At 44.2% G+C, this 9,732-nt stretch overlaps 1 long non-coding RNA gene across 3 annotated transcripts; it reads right to left on the bottom strand.

Moving 5' to 3' along the window:
• Positions 1-5,396: 5,396 nt before the first annotated feature.
• LOC125509569 (uncharacterized) lies at positions 5,397-9,066 on the bottom strand. 3 transcript variants are annotated; one of them, XR_015604858.1, is made up of 3 exons: positions 8,543-9,036; positions 6,036-6,642; positions 5,397-5,746 (listed from the first exon to the last, which is right to left on the bottom strand). It is a non-coding gene; the product is annotated as an uncharacterized LOC125509569 (long non-coding RNA). The 3 variants fall into 3 exon arrangements; XR_015604859.1 differs by having other exon boundaries at positions 5,397-8,129; positions 8,543-9,066; XR_015604857.1 differs by having other exon boundaries at positions 5,397-6,642; positions 8,543-9,066.
• Between the last annotated feature and the right edge of the window lie 666 nt (positions 9,067-9,732).

The following is a 9,732-nucleotide window of genomic DNA, read 5'->3' as shown; positions in this document are numbered from 1 at the left end:
GATCCTATCTTGCAAGTCTATAGTCACCTACTATGTGTTATGATCCGGCAACCCCGAAGTGACAATAATCGGGACCACTCCCGGTGATGACCATAGTTTGAGGAGTCAATGTATTCACTATGTGCTAATGCTTTGTTCCGGTTCTCTATTAAAAGGAGGCCTTAATATCTCTTAGTTTCCAATAGGACCCCGCTGCCACGGGAGGGTAGGACAAAAGATGTCATGCAAGTTCTTTTCCATAAGCACGTATGACTATATATGGAATACATGCCTACATTACATTGATGAATTGGAGCTAGTTCTGTGTCACCCTATGTTATGACTGTTACATGATGAACCGCATCCGGCATAATTATCCATCACTGATCTGGTGCCTACGAGTTTTCCATATACTGGTTTACACTTATTTACTTTCCCACTGCTACTGTTACAATCACTACAAAATACCAAAAACATTACTTTTGTTGTCTTTACTTTTGTTGCTGCTACCGCCACTATCATATTACTATGCTACTAAACACTTTGCTGCAGATATTAAGTTTCCAGGTGTGGTTGAGTTGACAACTCAGCTGCTGATACTTGAGAATATTCTTTGGCTCCCCTTGTGTCGAATCAATAAATTTGGGTTGAATACTCTACCCTCGAAAGCTGTTGCGATCCCCTATACTTGTGGGTTATCATGCCTCTACTTGACTAGCTCGTTAATCAAATATGGTTAAGTTTCCTAGCCATGGACATGTGTTGTCATTTGATGAATGAGATCACATCATTAGAGAATGATGTGATGGACAAGACCCATCCGTTAGCTTAGCATAATGATCATTCAGTTTTATTGGTACTGCTTTCTTCATGACTTATACATGTTCCTCTGACTATGAGATTATGCAACTCCCGAATACCAGAGGAACACCTTGTGTGCTATCAAACATCGCAACGTAACTGGGTGATTATAAAGATGCTCTACAGGTGTCTCCAATGGTGTTTGTTGAGTTGGCATATATCGAGGTTAGGATTTGTCACTCCGTCTATCAGAAAGGTATCTCTAGGCCCTCTCGGTAATGTACATCACTATGAGCCTTGCAAGAAATTACTAATGAGTTTGTTGCGGGATGATGCATTACGGAACGAGTAAAGAGACTTGCCGGTAACGAGATTGAACTAGGTATGATGATACCGACGATCGAATCTCAGGCAAGTAACATACCGATGACAAAGGGAACAACGTATGTTGTTATGCAGTTTGACCGATAAAGATCTTCATAGAATATGTAGGAGCTAATATGAGCATCCAGGTTCCGCTATTGGTTATTGAACAGAGATGTGTCTCGGTCATGTCTACATAGTTCTCGAACCCATAGGGTCCGCATGCTTAACGTTCGACGACGATTTGTATAATGAGTTATGTGATTTGATGTACCGAAGGTTGTTCGGAGTCCCGGATGAGATCACGGACATGACGAGGAGTCTTGAAATGGTCGAGACGTAAAGATCGATATATTGGAAGGCTATATTCTGACATCGGAAAGGTTCCGAGTGATTCGGGTATTTTTCGGAGTACCGGAGAGTTACGGGAATTCGTCGGGGAAGTAATGGGCCTTAATGGGCCATACGGGAAAGGAGAGAAGGGCCTCAAGGGGTGGCTGCGCGCCCCCCATGGGCTGGTCTGAATTGGACTAGGGAGGGGGCAGCGCCCCCCTCTTTCCTTCTCTCCCTCTTCCGCTTCCTTCTTCTTCTACTCCAACTAGGGAAGGGGGGAAACCTACTCCTACTAGGAGTAGGATTCCCCCTTGGGGCACGCCATAGAGAGGGCCGGCCCTCTGCTACGTCTTGAGCTTGCGTTGGTTTTCCCCGAAGAGGAAGGGATGATGCAGCAGAGTAGCGTAAGTATTTCCCTCAGTTTTTTAGAACCAAGGTATCAATCCAGTAGGAGGCCACGCTCAAGTCCCTCGTACCTGCACAAAGCGATAGCTACTCGCAACCAACGCGATTAGGGGTTGTCAATCCCTTCACGGTCATTTACGAGAGTGAGATCTGATAGATATAATAATTTTTGTATTTTTGGTATAAAGATGCAAAGTAAAAAGTAAAAGCAAAGCAAGATTAAAGCGATGGAGATTGATATGATGAGAATAGACCCGGGGGCCATAGGTTTCACTAGTGGCTTCTCTCAAGAGCATAAGTATTCTACGGTGGGTGAACAAATTACTGTTGAGCAATTGACAGAATTGAGAATAGTTATGAGAATATCTAGGCATGATCATGTATATAGGCATCACGTCCGTGACAAGTAGACCGAAATGATTCTGCATCTACTACTATTACTCCACTCATCGACCACTATCGAGCATGCATCTAGAGTATTAAGTTAAAAACAGAGTAACGCCTTAAGCAGGATGACATGATGTAGAGAGATAAATTCATGCAATATGAAATAAACCCCATCTTGTTATCCTCGATGGTAACGATGCAATACGTGCCTTGCTGCCCCTTCTGTCATTGGGAAAGGACACCGCAAGATCAAACCCAAAGCTAAGCACTTCTCCCATGGCAAGAACTACCAATCTAGTTGGCCAAACCAAACGGATAATTCGAAGAGACTTACAAAGATAACCAATCATACATAAAAGAATTCAGAGAAGATTCAAATATTATTCATAGATAGACTTGATCATAAACCCACAATTCATCGGTCTCAATAAACACACCGCAAAAAGAAGATTACATAGAATAGATCTCCACAAGAGAGGGGGAGAACTTTGTATTGAGATCCAAAAAGAGAGAAGAAGCCATCTAGCTACTAACTATGGACCCGAAGGTCTGAGGTAAACTACTCACACTTCATCGGAGAGGCTATGATGATGTAGAAGCCCTCCGTGATGATGACCCTCTCCCGGCGGAGCTCCGGAACAGGCCCCAAGATGGGATCTCGTGGATACAGAAAGTTGCAGCGGTGGAATTAGGTTTTTGGCTCTTGTTCTGATCGTTTGGGGGTACGTATGTATATATAGGAGGAAGGAGTATGTCGGTGGAGCACCGAGGGGCCCACGAGGCAGGGGGCGCGCCCTGGGGGGGCGCCCCCCCATCCTCGTGACCTCCTCTTTGACTCCTTGGAGTAGGGTCCAAGTCTCCTGGATCACGTTCGGTGAGAAAATCACGTTCCCAAAGATTTTATTCCGTTTGGACTCCGTTTGATATTCTGTTTCTCCGAAACACTGAAATAGGCAAAAAAACAGCAATTCTGGGCTGGGCCTCCGGTTAATAGGTTAGTCCCAAAAATAATATAAAAGTGGAAAATAAAGCCCAATATAGTCCAAAACAGTAGATAATATAGCATGGAGCAATCAAAAATTATAGATACGTTGGAGACGTATCACCCTCCCCTCCTCCACTCCTTTATATACGGGGGAAGGGGGCACCCCATAGACACACAAGTTGATCTTTAGCCGTGTGCGGTGCCCCCCCTCCACAGTTTTCCACCTCGGTCATATTGCCGTAGTGCTTAGGCGAAGCCCTGAGTCGGTAACTTCATCATCACCGTCAACACGCCGTCGTGCTGATGCAACTCACCCTCGGCCTCAACTGGATTAAGAGTACAAGGGACGTCACCGAGCTGAACGTGTGCAGATCGCGCGTTCGGTATTTGATCGGTTGGATCACGAAGATGTTCGACTACATCAACCGCGTTACTTTATGCTTCCGCTTTCGGTCTACGAGGGTACGTAGACATACTCTCCCACTCTCGTTGCTATGCATCTCCTAGATAGATCTTGCGTGCTTGTAGGATTTATTTTTTTGAAATACTGCATTCCTCAACACCTCGCCCATGAGCGTGGTGGCTGGCAGGACGAGGAGAAGCTTTCATTCACTACACGCTCTCCCTCCCGCACGCGGTGGACATGCAGCAGTTCAATCGGTGCCAGTTGGCCAGAAGTATACTGTAGTACTCCTCCACTGCAGTAGTACTCCATCATTGTTCGACTTCCCGAAGAGGCGAAGAGCCAAGCGCAGCCCGGGCGCTCGTGTGGCAGTTTCATGTGTAGAGTAGTCTAGGATAGCGTGTACCGTGCCTGTAAGCTTAAAATCGTTGGGGTCGGCTCCATGCTTTTTTTGATTAAAATAATCTTCTGGCCCTACCTGTCACCCTGATGATTCTAGTTTGCACGCTCATCTGGTCAAGACGGGAATATATATTTTAATTTGTGGTGGGGTAAATGTTAGAGGTTGCAGCAAATGGAGTATTGCACGCTGCGGGTCTTTCAGCCAAGTTTAGAGGCAACTGATAACCCACAAGTATAGGGGATGAATTGCAGGCTCTTTGATAAGTAAGAGTGTCGCACCCAACGAGGAGCTAAAGGTAGAACAAATATTCCCTCAAGTTCTATCGACTACCGATACAACCCTACGCACGCGTAACGTCCGCTTTACCTAGAACAAGTATGGAATTATAAGTACTTTGTAGGTGTAACGGGATAGGTTTGCAAGAATAAAAGAGCACGTAAGTAAAACTAGGGGCTGTTTTAGGTAAAGAAGCAATAAAGTTAGTATAGCGAGTGTGGAAAAGTGGTGGTAGGAGTTGCGAAATTGTCCCTAAGCAATTGACTATTTTACTAGACCAATAGCAAGTTTTATGTGGGAGAGGCCACTGCTAGCATGTCATCCCTGACTTGGAATTCTATGCACTTATGATTGGAACTATTAGCAAGCATCCGCAACTACTAACGTTCATTAAGGTAAAACCCAACCATAGCATTAAGATATATTGGTCCCCCTTCAACCCCGTATGCATCAATTTCTATGCTAGATTGAAGCTTCTGTCACTCTTGCCCTCCAATACATAGTCCTATTAACATACAACTAACCCTATGGTGTGATCCACACGCACGCTCATATGATGGGCACCAAAGGACAACAACATAACCACAAGCAAATTAAATCAATCATAGGAATTCACCAATTATCAATAGGACAACGAAAATCTACTCAGACATCCACTACTAGAAATCCACATTTTACCTAGGGCCATATACCCTAGGTGAAATGCAAAAAACCATAGGGAAAGACTTTACCTAGAGCTTGCCCTAGGTAAAGAACCCTAGGTGTAGTATAGTCAGGAAAGATCTCTTTCCCTAGAGTGCATGAGGAAAGCCCTAGGGAAACCATCTTTACCTAGGGGCACAAACCCTAGGGAAAGATTGTAGGGTCCATCTAAATTGTGTCACCCCACAACTTTCCCTAGAGTTCTTTCCCTAGCAGATGTTTGAATAATACCCTAGGGATACATCATATTCATATCTTCCCTGTACAAAATGCAATTTGAATATAAATTCATATCAACCATAATTCAAAAAATTAAATCATAGCGAAATTTCAAATTTGTAAATCACATCCAAAATTCATTATGCACCACATCAGATTCATAATCAATGAACGCATACATCAGATATGTAGTCAACTAAAGGCCAAATTCAAAAAATAAGCTATGACAAGTTAGTCATTGCAAGTAGAACACCGTGACCAACATGTACAAGCATTTGTTGGTCACGCCGAGTATCAAATAAACTTGTTACAACATGCTATCTGTACATGCACCCGACATCATTAACTATCAAGAGGTTGGCTTCCAAGGAGTGACAAGCTGAGGTAGTTCCAGATGCATTATCAATAAAAATCCAAACATCCCTGCAACACCAGCGTTAGGCTCCAGAATCAAATCTTGTGGAGAAGCATCCAGAGTGACATTATGGTCCTGAAATTATGATGACAAGCAGTTTAGCACATAGTTATAAGGCTCGAGTATTCTAGTAGAATTTTGGAAGCATAATTATAATGTGCACAATATGGACAGGACAAGAGAATGTAATCCCTCCCCACAGCACACATAGCCCTGGCAATAATATGATCATGCTTCGCACTGAAGCAGCAGAACCATACATACCACCACACATAAAGCTCATCGCAAAAGCAGGCATTTGAACATCAGAATTGCAGGAACATACAAAGTTTGTATAATCCGAAGTTAATTTCAGAAAACTTACATGAACTGCATGTTGCTAAGCACACAAATTTAGTGGTTCTTGGCTCTTTTCAAGGATCTGCAAGACATGGTCCCGGTTGTGAAAACATACATGTGCATGCTCATGTAAATCAACTTGTTAGCCGTGTCTCAAATAGATTATATTACGTACATGGCCAGTTAAGCGATGTGTTGTGTACACACTACTCAGATCATGCTTACTCTGTTCTACAGGAAAAACGAAGCAAAGGAAAGGATAGCTCTATGGATTAGTGTTCCCCTAGTTCTGTAAAGCTTCAGCTGAATTTGAGCCGCAGAAAATAGCAGAAGAAACTAATCGATCAAAATATACTAAATCTATTGATATGGTTGTCATAGCTCTGAATTACAATAATAGAGGTAAATAATTTGCTCATATTTAATTGGATGTTGATTTTATGAATGGAAACGAATTTAAGCAAATCATCACTCTAAAATCTATAACTGACTGAAGCAAAATGGTCTTACATCCATGCAAGAGCTCTCCCTCTATGAGATGCATGTACATATGCTGGTGAATCTGTATCCCAAGTTGAAGTTGCTTCTCCATGCTAGAAACACCAATGTAGCCTTTAAACATTCCTCGGTACCTTTAAATCACAAAAACATTCAGTCAGGAAATCTGTTTTAAGTTAACAAATATGTTTTTAAGTTAACAAAATGGGATCATTAGAAGGAAGATTGTTCCAGTAACCATCATGATTTCCCTGAAAAGAGAGGATATATAATACCGATCAACAACTTTGGTTGCTTTGCCCACACAAACAATCAACAATCTAGTTGACATAGTATCCAGAGTACTAGCATGCAACGACAGAGCTTCACAGGGGCGAACCTGGGCAGTTGCCTCCCAGCAAAAAGGAAAAAAATTAGTACCAGGTAGTAGTACTGCACACTACAACTCATAAGGCACAGTTATCACATCCTTCTCACGCTCTGCATAGGAGACAAACAAGCAGCGACCCAATACTGTAGCGCGTCTTCTACTCTTTTGTCTAGCGCGGACTTTGCTACCGGTGACGCATGAGCATGGGGTCGGGGAGCCAGGACACATGCCACTGGAGCTTGCTGGTGTTGGGGCCAGATGCCAGAGGCTGGTGGTTAGAGCTCCTGGGCTCGTCTAGTCGCAGCCATGCTTACGCATCAGGCCACTGCCGGTGTCATGTACAAGTGATGCTATGAGCAACAAGAGCAGTCTAGCCTCACTCTCCCCACTGGGAATTACAACTCTTTTGATTATGCTTTTTCAGTGTAGATCCTTTCATGTTTCATCTTAACTTGTTGGAGTTCTAATTAAAAATTGTTGTTTAGAGACATAATGGTTAAAAGAAAGACCAATAATTTTATATTTTCTAGGACAAGTGCCAAGCGTGTATTTTCTACTTCGAAGATTATTAAGACAATGCAACGTAATACTCCCTCTGTTCCTAAATATTTGTCTTTCTAGAGATTTCAACAAGTGACTACATACGGAGCAAAATGAGTGAATCTACACTCTAAAATATGTCTATATACATCCGTATGTGATAGTCCATTTGAAATCTCTAAAAAGAAAAATATTTAGAAACGGAGGAAGTATGTTGGAAGATGATTTTTTATCCAGTAGCTTATGTTAAGCACAAAGAGTAAAATCACAGTCAAGAATTTCTTATGCAATTTAGGGGCGGGAAGAAAGAAAGAGTTGATCCTTAGTGATTAACTCAATACTACATATTTATTTAGTATTTTGGTTCAGTTTCATTTGTTACCAAGTAGCTTATATATAATTAATGTTAGAAATGTACTTTGTAAGCTAATGTGGATAAGATCAATGTAATTATCTATGTTCTCAATATTATGCAAAATCTAACTTGTTTAAGTGGATGGCGTCCGCATATCCGTGAGTAACCGCGAACAGAAAAAATAATCTAACACGGTTGTTGAACTAACAAAGATTAATGCAATTTTTTCTTCGCGGACATGCAGATGCCATCCACTTGCATCCCTTATAGCCATATGATTTTGTATTTGATTTTTTGTTTTACCTTCACCCCTCCTGAGATTTCTTTCAAGATCCGCCACTGTTAGCATGGACAACCTGCATCATAGCAGCCGTATATCTGTCTTTAATTCTGAACTTGAACTTAAAAGATTTACCTACTAGATCTTGGATGTGAAAATGCTACTTTTAAGTTCTGGATCTGGACATAACGGGCAAGCTGAAACATCTAACTTGATAGACCTGTAAGCTCTGGATCTGGACATAACGTGCAAGCTGAAACACCTAAATGAATAGACCTGTAGTACTAAACCTGCAGGAGCGGATGTGCAAAGGGGAAACTGATATTCTGCCACAACGGCAAGCTAGCCGAAAGCAGCAGTAAAGTAATCTATGCATAATTTCTTGACAAGCAAATCACAGAGACGAGCATCGCTTGCAAGATCTGCACACAGAACAAATCAGAACATATACAGCTACCTAAACCAGAGAGCGAGAGATAGGGAGAGAACCTTAGGAGAGAAGTCGAGGTGGTGGACGCGATCTTGATCTAGCGGGAGGTGGATGCCGTTATCCTCGCCGTAGTGCTCGAGGGGCAGGAGAGGAGGGGGCGGGGGCGGTGCAGAAGAGTATGGGGCCGTCGGGGAGGAGCTCGCCGGGGACGGTAGTGTCAGGGTGGTGCTCGTCGGGGACAACCACGTCGGGGAGGGGGGGGGGGGGGGGGGGGGGCTCGAGGTGGCGTTGAGAAGGCGACGGTGGCGGCAGTGAGATCCGCGAGAGGACATTGTGCCCACCGCCGGATGGTCCGACTCGGTCACCGATGTGGGGGAGAAGGGGAGGAAGAGCCTAGGCGGCGGAGCAGGGCCGGTAGGGGCGCGGCGGGGTGGTGGTGCGCGGCGGGGCGGTGGCGCACGGCGGGCCATGCGATGGGGCCATAGGGGAGAGGAAGATTGAGGAGAGAAGGAGGGGGGGGGAGGTGTTTGTGGCGGCGGCTTGAGGTACGGGTGAAGGAGACCAAATTTAGCCGAAATTTTTGGCACTGCGCGCCCTTTCTCCCTTCGCTATCTCACTGCAGAACAGGCCCTCATGCGCGGGGGCAAATAAAAGGCGCGCAGCCGTCGACGCGGGAGGCCATATCTTGTGTTTTCTCGGGGTGGATGCTATGCACGTGGCACCAGTACTTTGGGAAATTTTATTTTCCAGTTTTCCAGCAAAATTATCTTTCCCTAGAGGGGCACTGTTCATTACTTTTCTTTCCCTTTGGGGAGATTAATAAGCTCTAGGTGAAGGCCTTGGCCCTAGGTAAAACATAGATTTCTAGTAGTGATCATAGGATGGCAACACATCATTGGATAATAATATGAAGCATAAAGCACCATATTCAAGTAGAAGGTACAACGGGTTGCGGGAGAATGGACCGCTATAGATAGATGGGGGAAGGTGATGAAGATATTGGTCAAGATGACAGAGGTGTTGGTGTAGATCGTCGTCACATGATAATGGCCCCGGCGGCGTTCTGGCACCACCGGGAGAGAGGGGGAGAGAGCCCCCCTTCTTCTTCTTCTTCTTCTTCTTCTTCTTCTTCTTCTTCTTCTTCTTCTTCCTTGACCTTCTCCCTAGATGGGAGAAGGGTTTCCCCTCTGGTCAATGGCCTCCATGCGGCGGAGGGGCAAGAGCCCCTCCGAGATTGGATCTGTCTCTC

The sequence above is a fragment of the Triticum urartu genome, chromosome 5A, assembly GCF_056163025.1.
Source record: "Triticum urartu cultivar PI428250 chromosome 5A, HENAU_Tu73, whole genome shotgun sequence".
In the NCBI taxonomy this organism is placed as follows: domain Eukaryota; kingdom Viridiplantae; phylum Streptophyta; class Magnoliopsida; order Poales; family Poaceae; genus Triticum; species Triticum urartu.
Note: the sequence above shows the minus strand (reverse complement) of the source record. Positions and strands in the feature narration are given on the sequence as shown.